We start from the raw sequence: 24604 nt of genomic DNA on the forward strand, positions 1-24604 counted from the left end.
TGATGATGATAACGACCATACTGGCCAAGAACACCAACCATGGCAGGCCCCTGGATCTGGGCACTCATTGACAAGCATGGCAGCCTATATACTCCACTGCATACACAGGGACAATCATATTATTAACATTAAGCAGAGGAAAGAGTACTAGAAGGCATTACTCTTAGACGATTGCTATCAGGATAGGTAGCTGGTATACCCAGCTTGCTACAACAAGCAGCAGCAAGTATAGTATCTGGAACATCATGAACCAGAAGTTTTCAGTTTGCAGTGCCAATCAAGACCAACACAGGCAACTGACACCCACCATCTGCATCTGCAAGTACTGCCATAAATAGAATTCACGTATATTGCAGCAGATAACTGTGACTGCATGGAATTTCAGACCAATAGGTTAGAGCAGTGGTAGGAGCTCATTATACTGTGGGAGGCACTGTGTGGAGCAATATACTATGGTGAGTACTGTAGAGCATTGTACTGTGGGAGCACACTAGGGAACATTATACTATGTGGGACCACTGTGCAAATTGATATTTTGTGGAGTCTCTGTGGAGCATTATACTGGGGGAGGCATTGTAAAGCATTATACTGTGTGGGAGGGCAGGGCCGCCATCAGGAATTTTGGGGCCCCATACAGCCTAAGTGTCTGGGCCCCCCCTCCCCCGCCATTTTAAAACTACCTTATTTTTGCGTCATACCAATTATGTATTACATTTCCCTTTATTTAGCAGCATTACAAGGCTTAATCAGATTCTATTTGCAGGTAAAATCTGCTACGTGTGACAGCGCCTATAGAGAGCCAACACCATTTATAAGAGCCCTCTTAATAAATCCTCAGGGTTTATTCACATTGCGTTTTTGGCCTCCCTTGCTGGGATACATTGGTAACCAGTCAGAATCAGCTGTCAACTTATCCATGCATGAAGAACTGGCCATTAAAAAAAAGGGGGGCCTGCAGTTCTCCATGCAGGGATAAGTGGGGAGCTGATTGTGACTGGTTACCAACGTATCCCAGCAAGGGAGGCCAAAAACGCAACGTGAATACTCCTTTACAGTGAAAGTCCCACCCCCAAACAGGCTGCTATGCAAGTAACATAGCGGCCTACATCATTATTATTCTCCAGCTAAAAACTTATATATTATATATTATTGCCCCAGTTCCCTCTCTGCAGTGCCGCACATCCGATGTCCCAACAATCCCCCCCGTCCACCTTCTAACATCTTTCCATTGCCCCCTGTACCCATACCTCTCAACTTTTGAAGAACCAAAAGAGGGACAAAATGTGCGGCGCGCTTTGCGCGCCGTGGGAAATTTAGCCCCACCCACTGTTATGTTGACTCCGCCCACTCATTAATTTTCCATTTGCCCGCACACTGTATAATCCTCCTACAGTCACCCGTAAATTATATGTCCCCCCTCCGTCTCTCCCCCAGCTTCATATACACCCTTCATCTGGCCCGATATTCATGTCCCCTCCATCTCTGCCCCCAGATTCATGTCCCCTCCATCTCTGCCCCCAGATTCATGTCCTCACATCTCTGCCCCCAGATTAATGTCCCCTCCATCTCTGCCCCCAGATTAATGTCCCCCATCTCTGCCCCCAGATTCATGTCCCCTCCATCTCTGCCCCCCAGATTCATGTCCTCACATCTCTGCCTCCAGATTCATGTCCCACCATTTCTGCCCCCAGATCCATGTCCCCTCCATTTCTGCCCACAGATTCATGTCCTCCCATCTCTGCCCCCAGATTCATGTCCCTCCATCTCTGCCCCCAGTGTCATGCCGTCCTCTCCTTCATCTGCCCCCAGTTTCACGTTCCACATTACACTTACCTTCTCCTGTGTTCCCCCGCTGCTCTCTGCGCGCCTCTCTCTCTTACTGGCGCACAGTTGTAGACGCGATGTGACGTCATCACATCGCGTCTACACTGCCGGGTAGCTGGCGGCAGCGGCGAAGTGAGGAGCTGACACAGGTCTGCTCCTCGCTTCAGCGGCTGAAGCGAGCTGACCTGTGTCAGCTCCTCGCTTCGCTGCTGCCACCTCTCGCTGCAGCTGACACATATGCGGCTGAAGCGAGGAGCTGACCTGTGTCAGCTCCTCGCTTCGCCGCTGCCGCCTCTCTCGCTGACCCATATGCGGCTGAGCCGGGTTCCTCGCTTCAGCCGCGTATGTGTTCAACTCAGATCTGCGTCCTCTGGATGCAGATCTGAGTTGAAACAGGACATACAATGACTGCTGCCGGCGCCAGGGGGCCCGGGCCCCCCATTTTTAAATTTGGCCGGGCCCCTGACGCCAGTAGCAGTAGTACTGGCCTATCGGCGGCCCTGTGGGAGGGTACTGTAGAGCATTATACTGTAGATGCTACTGTGAAGCATTATACTTCATGGGGCTACTGTGGAGCATTATACTGTGGAGGTCCATTGTGGAACATTATACGGTTTGGGGCCACTTTGGAGCATTATGCTATGGGAGGCACTGTGAAGCATTATACTCTGTCGAACCACTGTGAAGGATTATAATGGGGGGGCCACTGTAGAACATTACAATGCAGGGGGCACTATGGAGCATTATATTGTGGAAAGCACTGTGGAGCTTTTTATATTTGTGGGGGCATTATCTTGTGTGGGGAGAACTGGGGAACATAATATATCCTGTACTGTGGCTACAGGACTGGAAACTGTAAGATAAATAAGGGAGGAAGGGGTTCACAAATATTGTTGGCTTGGGTCCCTAAAATCCCTGATGGCAAAATAGAATAAAAGGCAGATTACAGTGCTAAATTAAGAATAAGAGGCAGAATACAGATAGTGATATTCATTTTTCAAATGAGACTAGATACAGTAAAGTGGGGTTCCCATCAAAATTCGTGTCCAAACATAAGATAACACATAAATAAAACAGAATCAATTTTCACTGGATGCCATTCAGTACATTCGAACTAGGACTGCTTCCGGGGTGGAGTAGAGGATATAGTGCAAAATATGGAGCATTAAGATATACTTTCCAGGTGCATTATGATTTACAATGCATAGTAAATCCAGTATCCAGTAAGTTATATATATATATATATATATATATATATATATATATATATATACTTTTTTTTTTTTTTTTTAATGTAGATTGTGAGCCCCATATGGAGCTCACAATGTACATTTTTCCCTATCAGTATGTCTTTGGAATATGGGATGGAAATCCATGCAAACACAGGGAGAACATACAAGCTCCCTGCAGATGGTTTTATGCCCTTGGCGGGATTTGAACACCAGGGCTCCAGCGCTGCAGGGCTGCAGTGCTAACCACTGAGCCACCGTGTGGCCCCCCAAGTTCTATATATTTATATGTGATATGATATTTTAATCCTCTGCATTGACCAGTATGAATAACATATCTGTCTATTTATTCTGTCCTAAAATATATCAAATTCAAGTCAGTGTTGTGTATGTGTGATTGACAAGATGTGGCATGTGGGGAAAATTGTTTATAAAAATGCGGAACAAAGTTAACCGGGCACAGTAATGTTTGTCATTCAGTTACTGACAACATGCACTTAATCTTGCTCTTTCTGACTACATTAACTGCAATTTTCCCAGAAACTTCACTAGAGTGAGACCTATGAAGCATTAAATCAAATGGTTCCTTTTTATATATATATATATATATCTGGCAGAACAGCAATTTTTAAGCTGTATTCTCTGGACCACTGGCTGAACTAATAACAAACAACTAACACTGGAAAGAGAGAATGTGAAGCCCAAAAGGGGTAACTGTCCCCAAAGGCTTATCTCACAAGTAAAATCACTCTATCAGTAATGATGTGTTGGCATCATTAGAAAAAAAGTTTGCCAAAATACACTAAACGTTAAAAAAAAAAATGGTATCTAAAGTATAACAAATTTTATTAATCATAAAAAATACATAGCAAAGAATACATATAAATAGAAAAGTAGGACAGTATAAAAAAGATGTCAAGCTATACATGTAACAGATGTCAATGAGCTATGGTGTAGCATGTATGTGTGCAGCACCGCACCTCCCATGAGGCGACCTGAAGCGAGCGCTTCAGGCGGCGCTATGCCAGGGCCTCAGGGAGGGCGGCATTTTTGGTTACCTAAGCCAGTCCCCTCCGCTCTGCCACGCCCCCTCCTCTCTGCCCCCTCCTCCCGGCGGGGGTGGTGGTGGTGGGGGGGGTGGGCTGTTTTCTGTAGTTCGCCTCGGGCGGTGAAAGGGGCAGGTTTGCCCCTGTATGTGTGTAGAGAGTGTATATATGTGAGTTCTTATGCGTGCATATGATTGCTTATGTGCATCCTTACTGAATGTCTGTGTGCTTGCATACTCCACAACATTCAAATTGCAACACCAAGAAAGTAAGTCTTGGAATTATGTAAATCACAAGGTAAATATACATGTTATTGTTATGCAAGTAATAAAAAAATGGAAACAAAATATTCAAAATAACTCGCTTTGTATAGAGTATGAGTGTCACACGGAGAAATACAATCAACTACACACCTTGCCATGCTATCAGTGAGGTTATTGATGGTTGTCTGAGGAATGTTATGAAATGCTGAATACATTTGGGCATGCAAATCATCAAAATTGGCTGCTGACAGTTCCCTATATATTGACATCCAATGACCATAAAAGTGTGTTTGGTGGGAGATAAGTCTGGATATGCCATGGTAGCACATTTAGGCCATGCAAACTGCTCACAGTAAGATGAGCAATGTGTGATGTGGTATTTTCCTTTTGAATAATGACTCCTTTGCTCCTGGAAAAATCACCATACTACTGGTTCCATGACCAGATTAGTGTGATGCTGAGCTGTTAGTCGAAAAGAGGATAAGAAAGGTCTGGCTACTCCACACCATAATCCTGGGAGGTGGACTAGTGTGACATTTTCTTGTAAAGGCCTCTTTATGGAGTTTCCAGACCAATCTCCAGCTCTTATTGCCTTGCTTTCAAAAAAGTGGGAATCGGGGGCCACACGGTGGCTCAGTGGTTAGCACTGCAGCCTTGCAGCGCTGGAGTCCTGGTGTTCAAATCCTGCCAAGGGCAAAAAACCATCTGCAAGGAGTTTGTATGTTCTCCCTGTGTTTGCATGGATTTCCATCCCATATTCCAAAAAAGACATACTGATAGGGAAAAAATGTATGTTGTGGGGCTCACAATCTACATAAAAAAAAAAAGTGGGAATCATTGCTGAAGAGGATAGATCTCCATTTAAGAACTCATTGCCATCATGCTGTGTACCATTATAGCCTTTTAGAGTAGTGGCATGAGGTCAATGGAACAGCTGTAACAGGACATCTGACTCATAGTCCAATGTCATACAAACAACTTCTGATGGCTTATGTTGACACTAGTGGGATGTGACATCAAATTTCACTTGGATGTGCCATTCTTTCAATCAGACAATCTGCCCATGCAATGGATAGCATCAGGAGTATCAGTTCTACTGTTGCTGTTTTAAGGTTTCTGTTGTCATGACCTGATTATTTGTATATATTGGTGTATGTTTCTGTTGGGGATTTGATCTGGGCTTCTGTGATCTGCTGGTGGTTTCCTTGCCATTGAGCCATCAGTTGGTACATAGTGTTTTGGCCATCAGTACATACATGAAGTTCTTGGGATTGAACCTCAGGTGGTGATCAACCATCAACCTATCGGACTGTTCTGGGGCCTTTATTAGGAAGAGGGCTGGCTCCATTAGTTGCCGGTTTTGTGGTTACAACCTAGAATTTGTGGCCCTGGGAGGAGGAATGTTTTTGCTAGAACTTCAACTGACTAGGAAGTGGTTTGAGTGTTGCCTTTTGTGTGTTAGTCTGCTTTGTCCCTCCACACTACTACCCAACCCTGTCCTTCAGTTCTGTTTGCCTGGCACTATCTTGTTGTTTGAGGTTTGAGTTCCAGTTTGTTTTGCCCCAGTCCTGTGTTAACCCCTTCATCACCTCTCCACTTTCCCTCTCCTCATTCTCTTGTTGCGTATTGTGTTGTGCTGCGTGTCTGTTGTCCAGCACGTTCCATCCTGTTTGTTTTGTCTGCAGCTGCACCTTAGTTTCTGCAGGGGTGACCACCTTAGAATCCCCAGTACCTAGCTCTGTTGTAGCTTTTGCCCTATCTGTCGGCTAGGCCTTCGTGTTAGAGAGCCAGGAGTTGTCGGGGCTAAGGCTAGCTTTGGAACAGCTGACCACCATCTGCAGGCAGGGCCTAGCTAGCTGCCGTAGTGTCAGAGAAAGTCTCCTTCCCCTGTTCCCTTAGCAGTGCAGTCTGCAGTCCGGATTCTGGGTCTGGACTTAGACACGAATGTGACATCTGTGCTGACATGAGAAGCTTCTGCAATGTCAGAGTTCTCTGGTCTTGTCGAATTACCAGCTGAGGCGGGCTTCCTTTCTTTTCCGCAACCTGTCTGGAAATCACTGCTTCAGACTGATCTTTTAAAATACCGACCGTCTGGCTTTTGTTACCGGATATAACTTGTGTACTGATTCTTGTCCTGGCGTGATCTTCTTCAATACCAACCCTCAGGCTTTTGTTATCAAATATGACTTGTCTACTGATTCTTGTCCTGACGTGATCTCCTTGAATACCAATCCTCAGGCTTTTGTTACAAAATATGACTTGTCTATTATTCCTGTCCTGATGTGATTCCCTGGAACATGACCTTTTGGTTGGTTACCAGATTATCACTTTCTCCTGGCTCAGATGTCTCTTCTGACAGACTACTACTGGGACTTTACCTTCCTTATTGTCCTCTTGATCCTGATATTCTAGAAAGATAATTGAGGGTTTTGGTCTTGTTTGCAGTAAGTGGAGCACTTATTGTCAATATGGTTTCTGGTGGTGATAACTTGGATGCCCAAATTCAGCCAAGCCCATCTGGCCTTACAGCTGGTGCTGTGGTGGCGTTTAGGGGTTCTAGGCCTATTTCACAGTACTGCACTGCATTTAAATAGCTTGTTCTGCTCACTGTTTTCAGTCAGTTTCTACTTTTGCTAAAATTTGTTCTCCCAAAACACTGGGACATGCAACATTGAACAGTGTTGACATTGAGTGTGTAGCAATCTGAAGGGATGATGATTATTATTTATTTATATAGCATCATTAATTCCATGGAGCTTTACATTTGAGGGTTTACATACAATACACAAAATATACAAACAGATATAGTACTAACAATGACCGACTGGCACAGTGGAGGGTCCTGCCCACAAGAGCTTACATTCTATGAGGGAAGAGGGATAGAGACAGAAGGTGAGGGGAGAGACTGTACAGATGGTGGTGTGGTGCTAGTGTTATTGGAGGTTGTAGGCCTTCCTGAATAGGTGAGTCTTCAGGGCCTTCTGGAAGCCTGTGATTGTGGGGGTCAGTCTTATGTGTCTTGGTAAGGAGTTCCAGAGTATGGGGGATGCACAGGAGAAATCCTGGAGACAGTTATGTGAGGAGCAGATGAGAGTAGAGCGGAGTAGGAGGTTTTTAGTGGATCTGAGGTTACGTGTGGGCAGAGATATATGTAGGGGACAGGTTGTGGATGGCTTAGTATGTTAACGTTAGTAGCTTGAACTCAATACGCTGGGCAATGGGTAGCCAGTGAAGGTATTGGAAGAGGGGAGCCGCCGATGAAGAACAGGGGGTGAGATGAATTAATTAATGATTAATCTTGGCCTCTCAGTTCAAGGATTATGTCCCTCTCAGTTGGTGACAAGTGGTGATAACTGGCGGGGCACAATCATCCCACACAACTTGATCCAATTTTTGGAGGTTTATGTGACTAAAAACTTTTACTTTCAATCTGCCACATTTTGAAGCTAAGTGCTTGAAAACTTGATCATTTTGACGACACTTGCTACTTCCTGATATACATAACCTTACGGCTTGTCCTTCTTGCTGTTGCAGTGTCAATGGTAAGGATGTATGTATGCATCTACCATTTGTGTATGTGTATGGGCAAGCACTGTAAGTAATAAATTGGCAAATTTCCCTGATTGTCAGGGTAATACACAAAGAATGTCACTATTTGCTCTGGACAAGATGTTGCTTATCTATTATTAAAGCGACACTCTGGCAATTCAGCCTCAACAATTTTCCAACACTGGTGAAGTGATCAAGAGACTGACCTGCCAGTTCACCCACCAGCCAGATGTCCCTGATTTCTACGTAAGTGGACGGTATAACATCCAGAATCCCATAGACTTACATTGAAAAGGTGGTATTTGAGTCGACAGGCCAATCTGCTGACCACATGACCACTTTGGAGGACCATTCAGAGGCCTATAAAGTGAACAGTGCATCCATGTGGGAGAGCGTCATTCACTTTACATTAGTATGGTCATATATATTGCCATAGTGGGGTTTAATTATTTCTCTATAGTTAAAAAAAATTCGTCCTGGTTATGTGTTAAACATTATCCACATACTTGCAAAATATCAAGAAATAATTGCAGATAATCCATATTTAATTATAATTACGGAACATAACATATAATGATGAATTGTGAACATTCACATTTGCTGCTCAGTATAGAAAAATATGAAGATTATTGTTCTTTTTTGTGTTTTTAATTAGTCTTTTCTGTGTATGTTTCCTAATCCTGCTATGAATGTAAAAATGAAAACTGCATTTCCAATAAATTCTATTAAGCCAAGTAAAATTTACCACAGATGTCTATTTTCCATTTGCATCAATGTTTTATTTGCCAAAGGGCTACATAAAAGACAAAAAAATCAGCTAAAATGCATAGTTTGCGGAAAAAAAAATCTTGGACATCTTTATTCCATATTCATAATCAGTGGTAAAACTTCTTATTGTACTTACTGGTTAAGGTCTCAAGAAACTGAAAGCCTTGCATTCTGTACACTCTCACCATGGCTAGCTGCCCTCAGTACAAGAGCTGGATTACTAGTTCTCCAACATTTTATTTTGTTGAACCAACTTCTTTTCTAATCTGCTGAATTTAGGATTTTCTTTCTTTCTCAAGAAATTTGATCTGTTGCCTATAGGATATGTATAGGTTTGTGGGAAAATATTCATTATCACCACAAAATTTTTTATGTTGAGAAGTCAAGGAGCCAGCCCTAACGGTGATAGACAGCTATGGGTGCGTTCACACGATGTAAAATGGAGCGTGATCTGGCACGTATACGGCGTGTGAGAGTTTGAGCACTCAAAAAGATCCCATTGATTTCAATTGGAGTTATGAGCGTATACGCTGTGTTATTTTGCGCCCGGGCGCAAAATTATGGGCGCAAAATAATGCGGCATATACGCTCGTATCCCCACAAATCTATAAATTAATCTAATATAATTCTTCCTGCTCTGTAACAATCTACTTGAAGAACATATTCTTGAACATATTCTGCGTGGAAGGTTCCCTATTGGAATACTGTCACGAGCACAATCACAATTATACAATAATGGAAACAGACACGGGTGTCAAAACTGTATAAGGCTAAGGCCCCACATAGTGGACAGCAGCAAAAAAGCGCTGCAGGAAAAATCGTGGTGGCAACACAGGTTTTCCTCTGCAGACTTTGTGCTTCCATTATACCTATAGGGAAACTGTCAGTGTTTCTATAGGTATAATTCACATACTGTGAGTTCCCAAACTGCATCTGTTTTTGAAATTGGAGCATTTCTGCTCTGCTTATCTTTGTACAGTGTGTGAATGGGATTCAGAATCCAGTGCACTTTGCAGGGACTGTAAAATGCTGAAATTTTTGTCACCATTTTACTGCTGTGGCCAAACCGTGGCATTTACACCATGTTGCCCCTAGCCTTAGGCAAAAGCCACAATTCTTAGAAATGCAGCTTTTTAGGCTGCAGCAGGAAAAAAAAAACTATTATTTTACAGTGGAATCATAGAAAAATATCCACAACTGAAATGCTGAGATTTCAAAAACGTATTTTTGTAAATCGCAACATGTCAATTATACCTAGGGAAACCACCAGAGTAAAAAAGTTTGATACTACCATGACCACGTCACATTTTCTAGTTAATAGTACGTTGTGCTACAAAAGAAAAAAAAAAAGTGAAAAACAGATACATTTCCTTTTTTACTCAGATATTAAAATATAAGAAAAAATAAGATAAAGAAAAAACATGGAAAAATAACATACAAATAAAACCCTATTTATAATTGTAAAAATAAGCGACATTTATTTGAATAAACCAAAAAGAAAATACTACAGCCTTCAAACCCACATGGAAAAAAAACTTAAGGCAGGGGCCCCACGGGAAAAATCACGGCGTTTTACAGTAACTGCAAAGTGGATGACATTCATGAGAATCCCATGCACATTTTGCGGTAAAAATCGCATCGCGGACATGCTGCAATTTCCAAAACCGGCGCGGTTTTAGAAATCGCAGCATGTCAATTGTATTTTCAGAAACGCCGATGGCTTTCCTATAGATATAATTGTAACAGAAAGTCCGCAAAGGAAAATTCTGTGGGAAGAACCAAGATGCGTTCTCGCTGCAGTTGTTTCCGGCAGTCAATTGTATTTTCAGAAACGCCGATGGCTTTCCTATAGATATAATTGTAACAGAAAGTCCGCAAAGGAAAACTCTGTGGGAAGAACCAAGATGCGTTCTCGCTGCAGTTGTTTCCGGCAGCGCTTTACAGCTGCGAATCGTCCTGTGGGGCCTTAGGCCGGGTTCACACGGAGTATTCTGGCTCGTCATTTGGTACGTAGACGCCGCGGGAGGATTTGCGGGCCGTATACGCTCCCATTGTTTTCAATGGGAACCGGTACCGTACAGAAATAGCGCCATGTTAGGGGCCACACGGTGGCTCAGTGGTTAGCACTGCAGCCTTGCAGCGCTGGAGTCCTGGTGTTCAAATCCCGCCAAGGGCATAAAACCATCTGCAAGGAGTTTGTATGTTCTCCCCGTGTTTGCATGGATTTCCATCCCATATTCCAAAAAAGACATACTGATAGGGAAAAATGTACATTGTGAGCTCTATGTAGGGCTCACAATCTACATTAAAAAAAAAAAAAAAGAAATAGCGCCGCGTGTACAGTACTGGCTCCCATGGAAAACAATGGGAGTGTATACGGCCCGCAAATCCTCCCGCAGCGTCTACGTACCAAATGACGAGCCAGAATACTCCATGTGAACCCGGCCTTAGCCTTAAAAATGTCAGTTCCTGAATCAGAGAAAAAAAACTTGGTCCTGAAGTGGTTAACATGCTGCATTTTGAAAATGTTCCTTTACCGCAGCTTTTGTTTTCCACAATCTGTGGATAGAATTGATGAAATCTCATTCACTTGCTGGTGCTATAAAACAGTGTTTTTTTTTCTGTTGTGATTTTGCAGAAAACAAACAAATAAGTGCAAATATACATATAATGTGCAAGGATAAATGCAATACCTATATGGAGCAACAGTTGGTAACAAGCGATGACGTCACCGGGTATAAATAAATTGTGCCAATCTTACCCCATCCAATGTCATCAAAGGCTTGTAGGTCACCTATAAGTCCCTGTAAAGCCCTAGGGATCTCACCCTATAAGCCCCCAAAAGACTCCCCCCCCCTAACAAGGGCAGTACCAAACTGTACCTATAAAGTGCCTGTCCCTATACGTACCTACGCGTTTCAAGGTATGTATGCACCTCTCATCAGGGGACCTATCTCACTAAATAAATTACAAACATCATGAGGGAATAATATCACTCATGTACATATATATAGCGCAGCCCTGGCGCAGTGGTGCAAGGGTTAAAGTGCTATAGCAAAAACAGGCACAGTGGTGCAAAAGTTCAAGTTCTGTAATAGGTGTGAGGGGTAAGAAGCATGTCATCCCCTCTCCAAGTCAAGTGGCAGCATTCTATGCTACTCTGTTTATGGCAGTGGCACGAGGTATGTATGAACCCCATCCTTTTAAATGTGAGGGGGGAAGAACGCTACCCCACCCTCCTGACCTGTTGCAAAAACCGGGGTAAACTATGTTGGCGTTCCATACCTGCACACCAAACACAGACACCAACCCCATCCGATACTGGAATCTCCGCGCCAAACTACGTTTACGATCATTTGATCCCTGTCATTTCTTGCGCGATCCTAATGTCTCGCTCATGCGCCCTGGAGAACACGATCACAGCACAGGCACGCATGTCGATGCAGGAACCACAGGAAAACAGCCCAAACACGCATGTGCGAGTCTGCTAATCGGGTAGGCGATGTTCAGGATTCCCCAAACACGCCCCCTTATTATTTGTGTTTCTGCAGAACCCAAAAACGCTGTTTCTGCAATGTAGAGCTTTGGTCTCAATCATTCTTTTGCTTTCACGTGTCCCCTTTGGTATTGCCGGTGTGTGGCCTGTTAAATTCTCTACTCTCCGGCAAATGACAATCGAGCCCCCAGAGAAAAATCTATCTTTATTGACTGCTTTGCAATGAACAGAAGATCACTATGTAGAGCTCTAGCAATAGGCACATGGAAATGTCAAACTCTACTTAAGCATATTTTATAACAGCACATAAACAGGAAACATTTGTATTTATTTTATGCTTTATGCAATTTCTTTCAATAACCTGGTGAAGAGCTTTCTGTGGTCCCATCTGCAAGTGCAGGAGATAGTGTGTGCCTTACTGTATATAGTACAATCCTTCATGGGACTGGAAGGAGTTAATATCCATTCACAAGATTCCCAACAACCTAATCTGCCTCCAATTTCTAAATGGCTCGCCACATTATATCTGAAAACTCTTTATAGTCACCTGAATTATCTACATGAACTATTTCTATATACCCAAAATAATAATAATTAATAATATGATAACAATACAGCAAGGCATTATCATTTCAGTTTGTAATGGGAATAATTTCCATTTGCAATGTGAATAATTCACATACTCATTCAGGAAACTTCCCTTTCATGTCATGTCCCCTCATATTCTCGTACATGAAATACAATGTGCCATAGCCCTTAATCAATTATTTATTCAGCCCTTTCTTTTAGTGTCATGTCACTTCCATAATGCAATATTCTCCTTCCTTACCTGCCTCAACTGATTGGCACCATGTTAGCAATTTACGGCTTTGATTTCTTTGTCATTCTCACTTACGTCGCCTCTTCATCACGATTCATCTATGTTCTAAGACTTGCTGCTGTTCTTTGATGTACTGTGCAGTGTATAATATTTATTCTGAACTAGAGATGGGAGCTGCCGCAACATCCTGACTTCTCTGTACTGTCACTGTCTGCTTGGTTTCCTGACTAGACACATTACCATTCTCCCTACCACCCATGGCATTCAATAAGGATTTTGGCACATACCCTATGTTTGATGTCTTGATGTGCATATCAAAGCATCACAAAGAAGAACAAATTTTATTTAATGCACACCATCCAGCCTCTCTGCAGGCAGTACCATGGAAACATGCTAAACACACCACTGTATAATACATTTCCATTTGTAAACTTGAGCAGAATTCTGCTTACCTGCAGTATTAGAATAAAGCAAATGATGGAAATCTGTCACTCGGACATGAATGTATGTCTTATGTATTTTACAAGGAACTGTCCTTGATGTATATAATGGAAGGAAATGATATCAGGCTTACCATAGTTGTAATGCAGACAGCAATAAGTGCGGAAATATGACTGTGATCATAGAGAAACCAGCGTGGAATGCAGAATATATATATACAATCCGAATATACAAAGTATTTCTTGGGAGAATTGTAAGAAACCTATAGTAACAGATAAACAGTAGAATCAAAGAATATGCAGGATATAAGAACAGAATGGAACACTGAATAGGGTCACATCTGCAATAAAGTCCCATGTGTACTTGATGTTCTCCAGCTGCACATTATAAGTTTTCTACAGCATCACTTTATTACATCAAGTAGATTGAAATCACTTCCTAATCCCTGTACTGGGAAAGATAGATAGATAGATAGATAGATAGATAGATAGATAGATAGATAGATAGATAGATAGATAGATAGATTATCCTTTAATAGTCCCACAATGGGGTAATTCAGTTGTGTTACAATAGCATAATAGATAACACAAAAATAATACAAAATACAAAAGCTCCATGGTAGAGACATTACAGTGACAGTAGGTACAGATAAAAAGATAAAGGTAAAAACAATATTAGGAGGAATATCACAACTTCAGGATCTTTCAGTTCTCTGTATGGAATGGTCTCCGCTTAGCTCGGTGTTGGTTCTATAGTCTAATCGGAGTGGGGAAGAAAGACCTCTGATCGCGCTCCTTCTCACACTTGGGGTGAAGCAGTCGGTCACTGACAGTACTGCCCAGTGCTGTCAAGGTCTCATACATGGGGTGGGATTTATTCTCCAACATGGCACTCACCACGGACGGTATCCTTCTGATACTGTTAGGACAGTGTGGCAGATGCGGCCAGGGAGTCGGGTCGCAGCCCGTTCCTCTGTTGTGGCGCCGTAACACATTATCATTCCCTCTTTGTTGCTGGGAGTCCAGCATAGCAGGGGTTAATTCCCTTGCAAGCTTTGGGCGTGGTAAGTCTGCTGACTGACAGTGGTGTCAGCCTATGAGCACCTGGCTTGGGCACCTGGGCTGACTGTTCAGGCCCGCCTTCCTTCCATTTAAAGAGGCAGGTTTGGCAGCCTGGTGCTCTAGCCTCAATTCCAAATGATGCATGTCTGTGCAAGACATTAGTTTTGGCAGCAAGCTGCCTTAGTTAGGTAGGTAGTGAGAATCACATTGAAAGCAATAGGTAAAAAAGTCGCCCATTGAGTTCAATGGGTAGCGCACGTAACACCGAACCCATTGAAGTCAATGGGATTCTATTTTACTGGAATAAGAAAGATTGTATCAGCTCACTCACGTGTCCTTTATTCCGATAGGGTTAAAGGTAAGTAATCTCAATAGGATGCCTTTAAATGTAAGTCAGGAAGATGCACGGAAATCCAGCCTCTCAGCCCGAGGTACAAAATACAAACGTCCAAAATAGAATAATCCAGCATCAAAATTCCTTAGAATAAAACTTAGCTTTTATTTGTGAAAAAACATATCACCTTCCATAAAATTCAATGCAACTTGGACGATGGCAGAGAAAAAATACAGAGAACGTCTGGCGACGTGTTTCGGGGCGTTAACGCTGCCCCTTCCTCATAGCCTCTATTTTACTGTGCTTACTCTGACACGTGTCAGAATGAGCAGAGCGTTACTCCATGTGAACGCAGCCTAATAGTCGCACAGAGTGAAGTTCACAATAGTCACAGGCTTCATGTTCTAAATATGGAGTTGGATCCCTGGTTATAAGGTTCTTGGTTACTTGTTGTGCCTCTGTGTGCACACTTACTGTACAATGAAAGTAGAAACGGCGATAAAAGACGTTAATAGAATAATCTATCAATATGCTAAGCAAATAGCAGTTTATATACTGAAGGAGCAAATGCATTATGGATTACATTAATGATTTATAATTGTGATAGTCCTGGGAATCATAAACAAAGTAATGGTAATAGGCATGTCACACAGCTGAATGGAATAACAAATGTACTCATTGGTCCTTACGCATAAAAGTCATCCTAATAAATAGTGTTGGTATTGCCAAATATAAATATTAGGTAATGTTTAATTATAAATATTGTTATAAAAATATAGAAGCTATAACTTGTTGCTCTAACCATACACTTCGCTGTCATTTGCCTTTATACATTTTAACATTTAAAATGCTGCAAGAATTGGCCTGTTTTGGGGAAAGTGCTTGCCTATGTTATTTTATACACATATGAGGGGTTATGCCTCCTCTACAATCAATCTGTTCTAATCCAACTAAACAAGAAGAGGAAGAGCAGAAATAATTTAGATATGAGGAATATCTCTCTCGGCACATGCCATATAACTTCTAATGAAAGGGTTCTGTGTTAATGAAGATGAAGAATATAATCCCAAAAAAATGGAATTGAACGGCAAACCAGATATGTATTTATATGTTTGTATTTTTGATACTGAGTCTTTGTATGTTTTTTAATTGTTTTAAGCCTGATGAAGGGACATTCCCAAAACATTGCATTGTATCAATAAAGAGTTTTTTGTGAAGCTGTTCAATTCTATTTTTTTGGGATTATATTGTAACACGGAGAGGTGGTCAGCTCTGTTTTAAAGTGGCACCCATTAAACAGCATATACAGCTGTGTGCTGCCTTCATACATAAGGGCGGGTTCACACCTGCACCTAAACTCCGTTATGCAGGTTTCCGTTTCCTGCCCAAGAAACTGGACAGGAGATGGAAACCGGCAGGTACTTTTCAAACCCGTTCATTTGAATGGATTTGAAAAGTGTCTGGCTGTGAGTGCCCATGAGCGTTTTGTGCTCTCTGCGGCAAAACCGTTTTTTTTTTTAACCAGACACAAAGTCGGACTGGCAGGCAGTGAATGCAGGTTTCCATCTTCTGCCGGCAGAAAACGGAAACCTGCATAACGGAGTTCGGGCGCTGGTGTGAACCTGCCCTCACTAGAATGAAGATGAAGAAGACATGGTTGACAGTGCTGAACGGCAGTGTGGTAAATGACATAGTACAACAGCAGAGGAGGAGAGAGAACCCACAGAACTCTGACTCAACGTGTGTTTCACTGCTTTTAAAAACTTCATCTTTTTCTTAGAAAGTACAATAACCCTGCAGTTACTGACAGGACTGCCAAGACCAGAAGTAGTGTTGCTCTTGCCTTCCAGATTTTAATTGTTATTAATACTTGCGTGGTGGATGGCGTGACCGTAACACAAGTGTTTCATACCCTTCTTTTAAGGTATGTTCACACAGAGCTAATTGAAGTAGATTTTGATGTGGGATGGGAGCCTCTCGCTTCTTTTCTCCACTAGCTAATAGCGGGAAAAAAAAGCGAGCTGCCCTATCTTGCCGCGGTTTCCGCGGCTGACTCAGCCGTGGCGTCCGTGATGCGAGGTTCCCTCCTGATTAGGCCATTTCTTCAGGCCAAATCCGGAGTGGAATGCCCCGACTGGATGCCGGTCTACTGCACTGGAATCCCGTCATGGCTAGCAGCGCGGAAGTGTTCACACGAGAAATGCAAATTCCACCGCGTGAACATACCCTTAGCCTGTCCCCTTCCCTGTTTTTCTGTTATTTAACTTCACTGCTTATATAATAGTGATTGGTGACAAGTCTAACTGTTTGTTTGCGGGGTTTTTTAAACTATAGGTGACAACAATTAGGAAAGAAATGAGATTTAGTCTTGAAATGTTAACCTGATAATAGACTATAATAAATTTTGCGAGTCAGCTTGGATTATTGCAGTGCTAAATATTTTTTGGTATTCGTTAACATAAAACACTTTCAAACTAAATATTTAGCAAGAAGATTTAGCACTAAAAATTACCCTGTAATCTACTGCAAAGACGAGGGGCTAATGTCCAAAATCAGTGCCTGCACTGATTGCAGGCATTAAAACTCCAATCCCTCTGTCAAAGCTGCTGATGTACGCTGCCATTTTGGGAAAGATCAGTGGTCTCTGATATGAGACCTGGGGCTGGTGATCAATTGTTATGACAACCTAGAGCCTATTGAAGGCTCCCAGGATTGTCTCTGCATTTCTTCTATTACAGGCTGCTCTCTGAAGCCTGTAATAGAAGTGCCGGTATTTGGAATTAATGCATTACAAAGAATTATCATTGCAATGCATTTCTGTAGTGACCAGACCCCTTGGGGTTCAAAATAATACAGTATAAAACACAAAAATATAAAAATTATAAAAAATAAAAAATTCTAATCATCCCTCTTTTCTTAGAACATGTATACAAATAAAAAATGTACCATGGAAAACATACACATTAGTGTAGAACCGTGTAAATCCAGGGCCCCACGTAGCAGAAACGCCATGATTTACAGTAACTGTGAAGTGGATGGCTAATCCCATCCACCCGTTGCAGAAAAATATCGGCAGTGGAAATGCAGCAATTTAAAAAAACATTGTATTTTTTAAATCACAACATGTCCATTATAGCTATGGAAATGCTGGCATTTTCAGTATAGATATAATTGAAGCAGGAAGTCCACAGAGCAAAACTCTGTGGATTTTCTGTAAAAACCTTGGTAACCACAATGTATTTCCACCACGGTTTTTCCCGCAGCGTTTTGTGGCTGTGAGTTGAAGCGTGGGACCTTAGCCTTAGCCAGGAAAAAAACATCTTATCAAAAGGATCTAACTTTGCACAGTACTTTTAAAACAAATATATCTACACAAATATATTAATTTGCAACAAGTTGTTCAAAGGCCCGAACAGTTAGTGTTATTTCGGAGCCAAAATAGTAATATTTTTTTTTCTGCGTCATATATTGCAGCCTAATATTGCCAGGTGAAGTCATAAAACCACATTAATAATAATAATGACGATGATGGCGATGATGATGATGAAGCAATGATAGATCCAGAGTTCGATTTCAAAGAACAATTATTATCATCCTGAGCCAAAGAGACGACTATGTTCAAAAACAAGGAGCATTTCTGTTTATCTCACATAAAAGAATGAATTCCCTGTTCTTCCATTCAGCCATGTATTTGAAGCATATGTAACAGAAAACTCCTATGGGTCCCACAGAAAACGCTTGTTCATTCTCATTTTCATATTAATTGCCCTAACTATTACAAATAGCTTCTCTAATTGGCTTTTGAAGACTTTTTGGACTTGCTAATTAACTCCATGAGGTCCTCTTAAAATTGCGAGCTTTGACCTGCCATCATCTCCTTGTCTGTATGTATGGGATAATTCATATGGAATATGCCCTTTCTGTATAGATTGCCTTTTAATGCGATGCATTTTAGGCTGAAAACCATTTTTTTTTCTGTTTCACCTCTGTTCAGAGGCTGCTTGGTTTCAGAATTTGCTCTTCTGTGGTGACTTAAAGGGGGTAGAAAGATTATAAATCTAGATAGACCACTGCAGTAAGTTACAGGTAGGAAATCGTATCAATTCCATGCAGGCAACTGTTTATTTCTAATGCCCATTATCCACTGAATAGTAAATTAAAGATGGGCATAGGGATTTGGACATGGGCAATATCTTAAGTTACTAGTAACTTTATATGATGATGAAGAATAAAGCAAGGAATAATTTGTGATTTACTGTACATTGAGACATGTTATGAAATGTTTGTCCTGCTGTATGATGCAAATATATGGTACACCAATCAGCCATAACATTAAAACTGCCTGCACAGTATTATATGTTAAGTGGTTATGTAGCCCCATGTGTTGCAATACCCTGTGATTCCTGACAACTTCTATCATAGCCATAATTAACTTTTAGGGCAATTTTTGCTACAGTATCTCTGACTAGATGCTCTATCCTTCTCTTCCATGTGCATGAGTTTAGGGCATCCATGACCATGTTCACCAATTGTCCTTCCATGACGCCCTTGTTTGTCATTGCATAGCTAGGAATCTATCATAGGGAACAGCAGACACATCTGAGTGGCCCCCTACTGAAGTATACCATTATTACCACCATACAATGACTATATAGTGATACATATCAGTTCTACACAGGGCTCTGCTGACCATTTAAATGAGTACAATACATAAAAAGAGTAATGACTTACAGGAGACAACTCTGACTGTAACAATTCAGTTTTCATCTCTTCCATATGGATTGAACCATCAAGACCACTCCTTTCATGACTTGTGACTTGTCTCTGCAAAGTTTGTAATGCAGACGAATTTGGATCCTCAGTTTTCCAGGTACCCGATCCACATTTTCCTCACTTAAAGGAATATAACCATATCTATATATATATTATATATTATAGGGACACTACATGTATCAGAAGAATAAGAAAATGATGGCTGATTTTCTGACCTTAGAAAGGTCCTGTATTCATAGTCATATCCACTGGCAACCGATAAAGACAACAAGACTGTGACTACAAGATATTTACAGAAAATCTTTAAGACTGCAAAATGTTTAGTTACTTATACGTGCAAAAATGTTTAACTTTTAGTTATCTACGAATTTTAATATAATTATGCACATGGGAATACCCCTTTAAATATATATATATATATATATATATATATATATATATATATATATATTTATTTGAGTCTACTCCAGAAGGGGAAACCGCTATGGTCGGGCCAGACGCATTTTGGTCCAATTCTGATGCGGCTTCCGCATCAGAATAAGGACCAAAATGCGCTGAGCTTATCCCCGTGTAAACTAGCCCTTAAATTGATAAAGATTGGTTTATAATGTGAGACAGTGTGGATGACTTCATTGCAACCAAACCACACCCATATATGGTGGACAAAGGCTGCACTATTGTGGCAAAAGTCAGGGAGGAGTTATAAAATTATATACATTTACCCCCACCCTTCCTTAGATTATATATATATATATATATATATATATATATATATACAAAATAAACATACTAGGCTCTACTATAAAAATCTAAAATTTATTCCGATCATAGTGGGAGAAAATCCTCTGTTTTGCCTACGAAAAAAATGTGATAAGTTATAAAAGTTATAAAAACATCAGACATTTTCCAAAATAGAAAAATAAAAAAATACAATTTTCACTGCAAAAAAAGTAGGCTATAATAGATTTCAAACAATAGACATCATAGATCACAATATAGGGTGGGGTATTTGTGGACAGAACTGGAAAAAATAACACAATATTTATATCTTAATGGTATATGTAATGTATGGGGAGAACATATGGATCTCACAGCTTCTTAGATACATGAATATTCAGCAAACCCCCCCCCCCCAACAAAAAAAAAAAAAATATTGCACTTATAAAATATAAAAGTAGAAGTCAAAAGTAAACCCCAAAGAGGCCTTCAAATAGAAGTGAAGCACATTGAATATTAACAGTAACATTCCATATTGCCACTTTATGGTTTCTATTAGTAATACATAGCTATAAATATCAAAAGAAACATCAGAAGTGAAGTTGTAGTTTGCTTAAGTTATTAGTGTCTGGTGGCTTTCCTGGAAGTATGGCATTCAGTCAAGAGCTTTGCTTTATCATGCTGAATGAAATTTCTCTTTCACCAAAACAATGTCAGGCTAACCAAGGAAAGATTTCCCTTCTTGTTAAAATGTAAAAAAATCCTTGAAAGATTTGCTGTGCTCCACATATTATGTCAGTTGATTTATTCCGATAGACATTTGATGAAAAGAAAATGGACTTCATATGCAAAATGAGACAGAGTAATCCATTTTCTGAAAAGATAAACATAATGAAATAATATGGCGGTATTTATTCAGTGGGAAATGGTTATTATCAGTTTCTTCCTGTCCAGATCAACTTTAGAAATATAGCCAATGCCGTTAATATGTTTCATTTATAATACAAACCAAACAAAAAGTGTATTAGAAAAAAATTCACATTTAAAAACGACTTCCGCTCAATTCAGGTCTATGTTATTTTTTGTGATACCTGATCCTGTAATAAATATCCACCTACATTTACTCCTTCTCGTGGATTTTATACTGGAGTTTTAGTTTTCATATACAGTGCATTTGTGGTCTGCTTGTTACTGTTGAGTAGAAGTAAAATCAGACCAGTCTTAGAATCAGAAGGATTCCCAGTGGGTGAGACCCCATTTCCTCAGGGCTTGTTTTTGTCACCCCGCCCCTTATAGTATACCATTTAGTTCCAAACAATAAAATCATAAAATGTAAACATATTTCCCAATTAATAAACTAGAGAATGACTTGAACAAAAATTGTGGGATGGGCAGTGTAAGCTTCACATTGCCAGTGGTGCCTCACTCAGTAGTAACACATGATGCACCCAATGTGACTTCACAGGTTGCACAACAAAACCCCAAAGGTCCATTCACACTGAGTTTTTTGGCAAGGAAAAAAACAGTTTCAGGAATTAGGGAATGGTTTATTCCTCCAGCACAGTGTATGGACGCTAGCAGTTTTTCCACATGGTTTTTGCCAATCCCACATGGATTTTCCACCTCCCATTGACTGCGTTGGTTTTTTAATCCGCCTGCAGGAAGCTTTTTTTCCGCAAGCGTAAAAAATCCACTAGCGGAAAAAAAAAAAAAAAGGGGAAGCCATAGAACTCTATTGGGAGACGTTTTTTCCCACATGGATTCTGACACAGATTCAGCACCAATATCTTCGCAAAAAAACTCTGTGTGAATAAACCCTGAATGGACCCTAAATCACTTAACAGCCTCCTACACCCCTTTCCCCCCTTCATAGAGTTTTCTATGTGAAGTAAATCTGGTTACAGACAGATTCTATAACAAACAGACTGAGTGAAGATAAAGATGAAGGGAGCAGTTTATTACTGTGAGTAGAGAAGGAAATGTATTTCATTAATACATACAATTAAGTTTCTTCTATTCTTCTGTACTATTCACTTATGAAAAGTGGTTTAAGGAACACTTTCCTTCTTCCATAGGTACAAGATTAAAGATGTAATGCATAATGTTTGCAGTTTAGTTTTGATTTTCTTTTAAAAAATATATTAATACTGTAATAAATAAATAAAAATACATAAATAATGTTTATACAAATATAAGATGTGTTCCAACAGCAAGATAAGGGCTCGTTCACACAGAGGTTTTTGGCAGCAGATTTTGAGGCGGAATCCGCCTCAAAATCCGCTGCCAAAAAGGGCTCCCATTGACTTCAATGGGAGTACCTCGCTTCTTTTTTCTGCCATTTAGTAGCGGAAAAAAGAAACAACATGTCCCTTCTTCCCGCGGATTCCGCAGCTGACTCTGCCACAGCAGACTCTCTCCAACAAATATATAAAGTTGATTTTGTTTCTTTTTTTTATTTATGTATATATTTTAGTGCATTACCTAGGAAGAAGGTGGGGCTTGTGGCTTAGGAGAGTGTGGACGGGTACTGGGAGGGGAGATGTGAGTGATGCACTCACGTTTCCCCACCCTGTACCCGCCCACACTTTCCTAAGCCACAAGCCCCACCTTCTTCCTAGGTCTGTAACACTAACCTGGGAGGCGGGGCCAGCGAGGCGAGAAGAGGAGTGAAAACAGCAGGGATCGGACCAGCGATCTGTGCAGGTAAGTGGACACCAGGGGGGACTAAGTAGTTGGAGGATTTTTTTGAATCACTAACCAGCGTGGAATCTAACAATTAAAGCGTTCAATTTTTAGACTCCATGCCATGTAGTGAATAGGATCGTTTTTAAAATCTGATCTTCGATTATTAAAAAAATCCCATTGACTTGCATTGGGATCGGAATTGGGATCAGGATCGGGTTTGAATGGAAAATGATCGGAAATTGGATTTTAAAAACGATCCTGAAATCTCAAGATCGGCTCAACCCTACTAAAGAGCTAGTTTCAATTCCTTCTAACTTTTACTCTCTGAATACTATAGACACTAGTCTGTGCATGTAATCCTCTTATATCTATATCACATAGAAGGAGTACATTATATACCATTTCACAACAATACCAAATACTCTGGCCCTGCAGTCATCTGTAAAACTCCTATAAACATATGTTACCAACACTAAAAACTACACTGGAGCTTTTTATTTCTTAGAAAAATATAATTTTATTGACAATCTATAAACAAAAAGTTTTTTTATACCATATTAATACCACCCCATTCAAACCATGTGTCCTACCTTGCCTATGATGATGGATCTGGAATAAGTTTTAGAATCTGTATGAATTTCAGTGAGGACAATGTCCCTCTATAATACAGTATATACAGTAGATTATCATCAAGGGCTAGAATAGCGGAAAATACTTTCAGGCTACTGTGATGCTGGATGAAGCAGATACTTCATAAGTCACCAATAAAATGTTTGGAATATGTAAGATAAGACAAGTACAATTGCTATTTTCTGAAGATAAAAGTCTTTTGTACAATATAATCTATATGTTTTATTGTGCACATCATTTGAACAACATGCACAAGAAAACATACTTTGATGTATTTTTCTGTACTTCTTTTTCCTACTGATTTCATTTTGGAATTTTTGATAGCAGTCATAAATACAAATAACTTCTGTTTCACTTTCTTTAATGGAGTTCCACTAATGGAAGCTCTTGACCAGTCTCCAAGGAGAAATGCATAGTAGGAAAGTGTTCAGAAACATAGTTCATAGCTAAGCTATACCAAAGAACTTTCATAGGAAATCATAGGCAAGTATGAAAGATTGCCGATCACGTCATTGCATAAGAAACCACCAGAGATTTCTTCCCTATACTGCTTAAGACATACAGTGCTATATATAGTGTCTCACAGGTTGCAGAACGCTTCTGGATAGAAAAGCCACTAACAAGAAGACTTCCTCAGTTACAAAGAGGCAGTTCTCATATTCAAGAATGCTCTTACTAGAGATGAGCGAACAGTAAAATGTTCAATATGCGTTTCGAGTAGCTGCTCAATATTCGATTACTCGAATCGAATATCGAATTCTATTATAGTCTCCGGGGGGGAAATGAAAATGCTCGTTTCAGGGGTAGGCAACATTCGATCAAATTACACTTACCAAGTCCACAAGTGAGGGTCGGGCTGGATCCTCCGAGAAGTCTTCTCCTTGCAGCGTCCCCGCAGCATCTTCCGGCTCTGAATTCACTACAAGAAAATGTAGTGTGGGCATGCGCAGTTGGCTCTGACCAGGCCC

This window comes from Leptodactylus fuscus, chromosome 5 (assembly GCF_031893055.1).
Source record: "Leptodactylus fuscus isolate aLepFus1 chromosome 5, aLepFus1.hap2, whole genome shotgun sequence".
NCBI lineage: Eukaryota > Metazoa > Chordata > Amphibia > Anura > Leptodactylidae > Leptodactylus > Leptodactylus fuscus.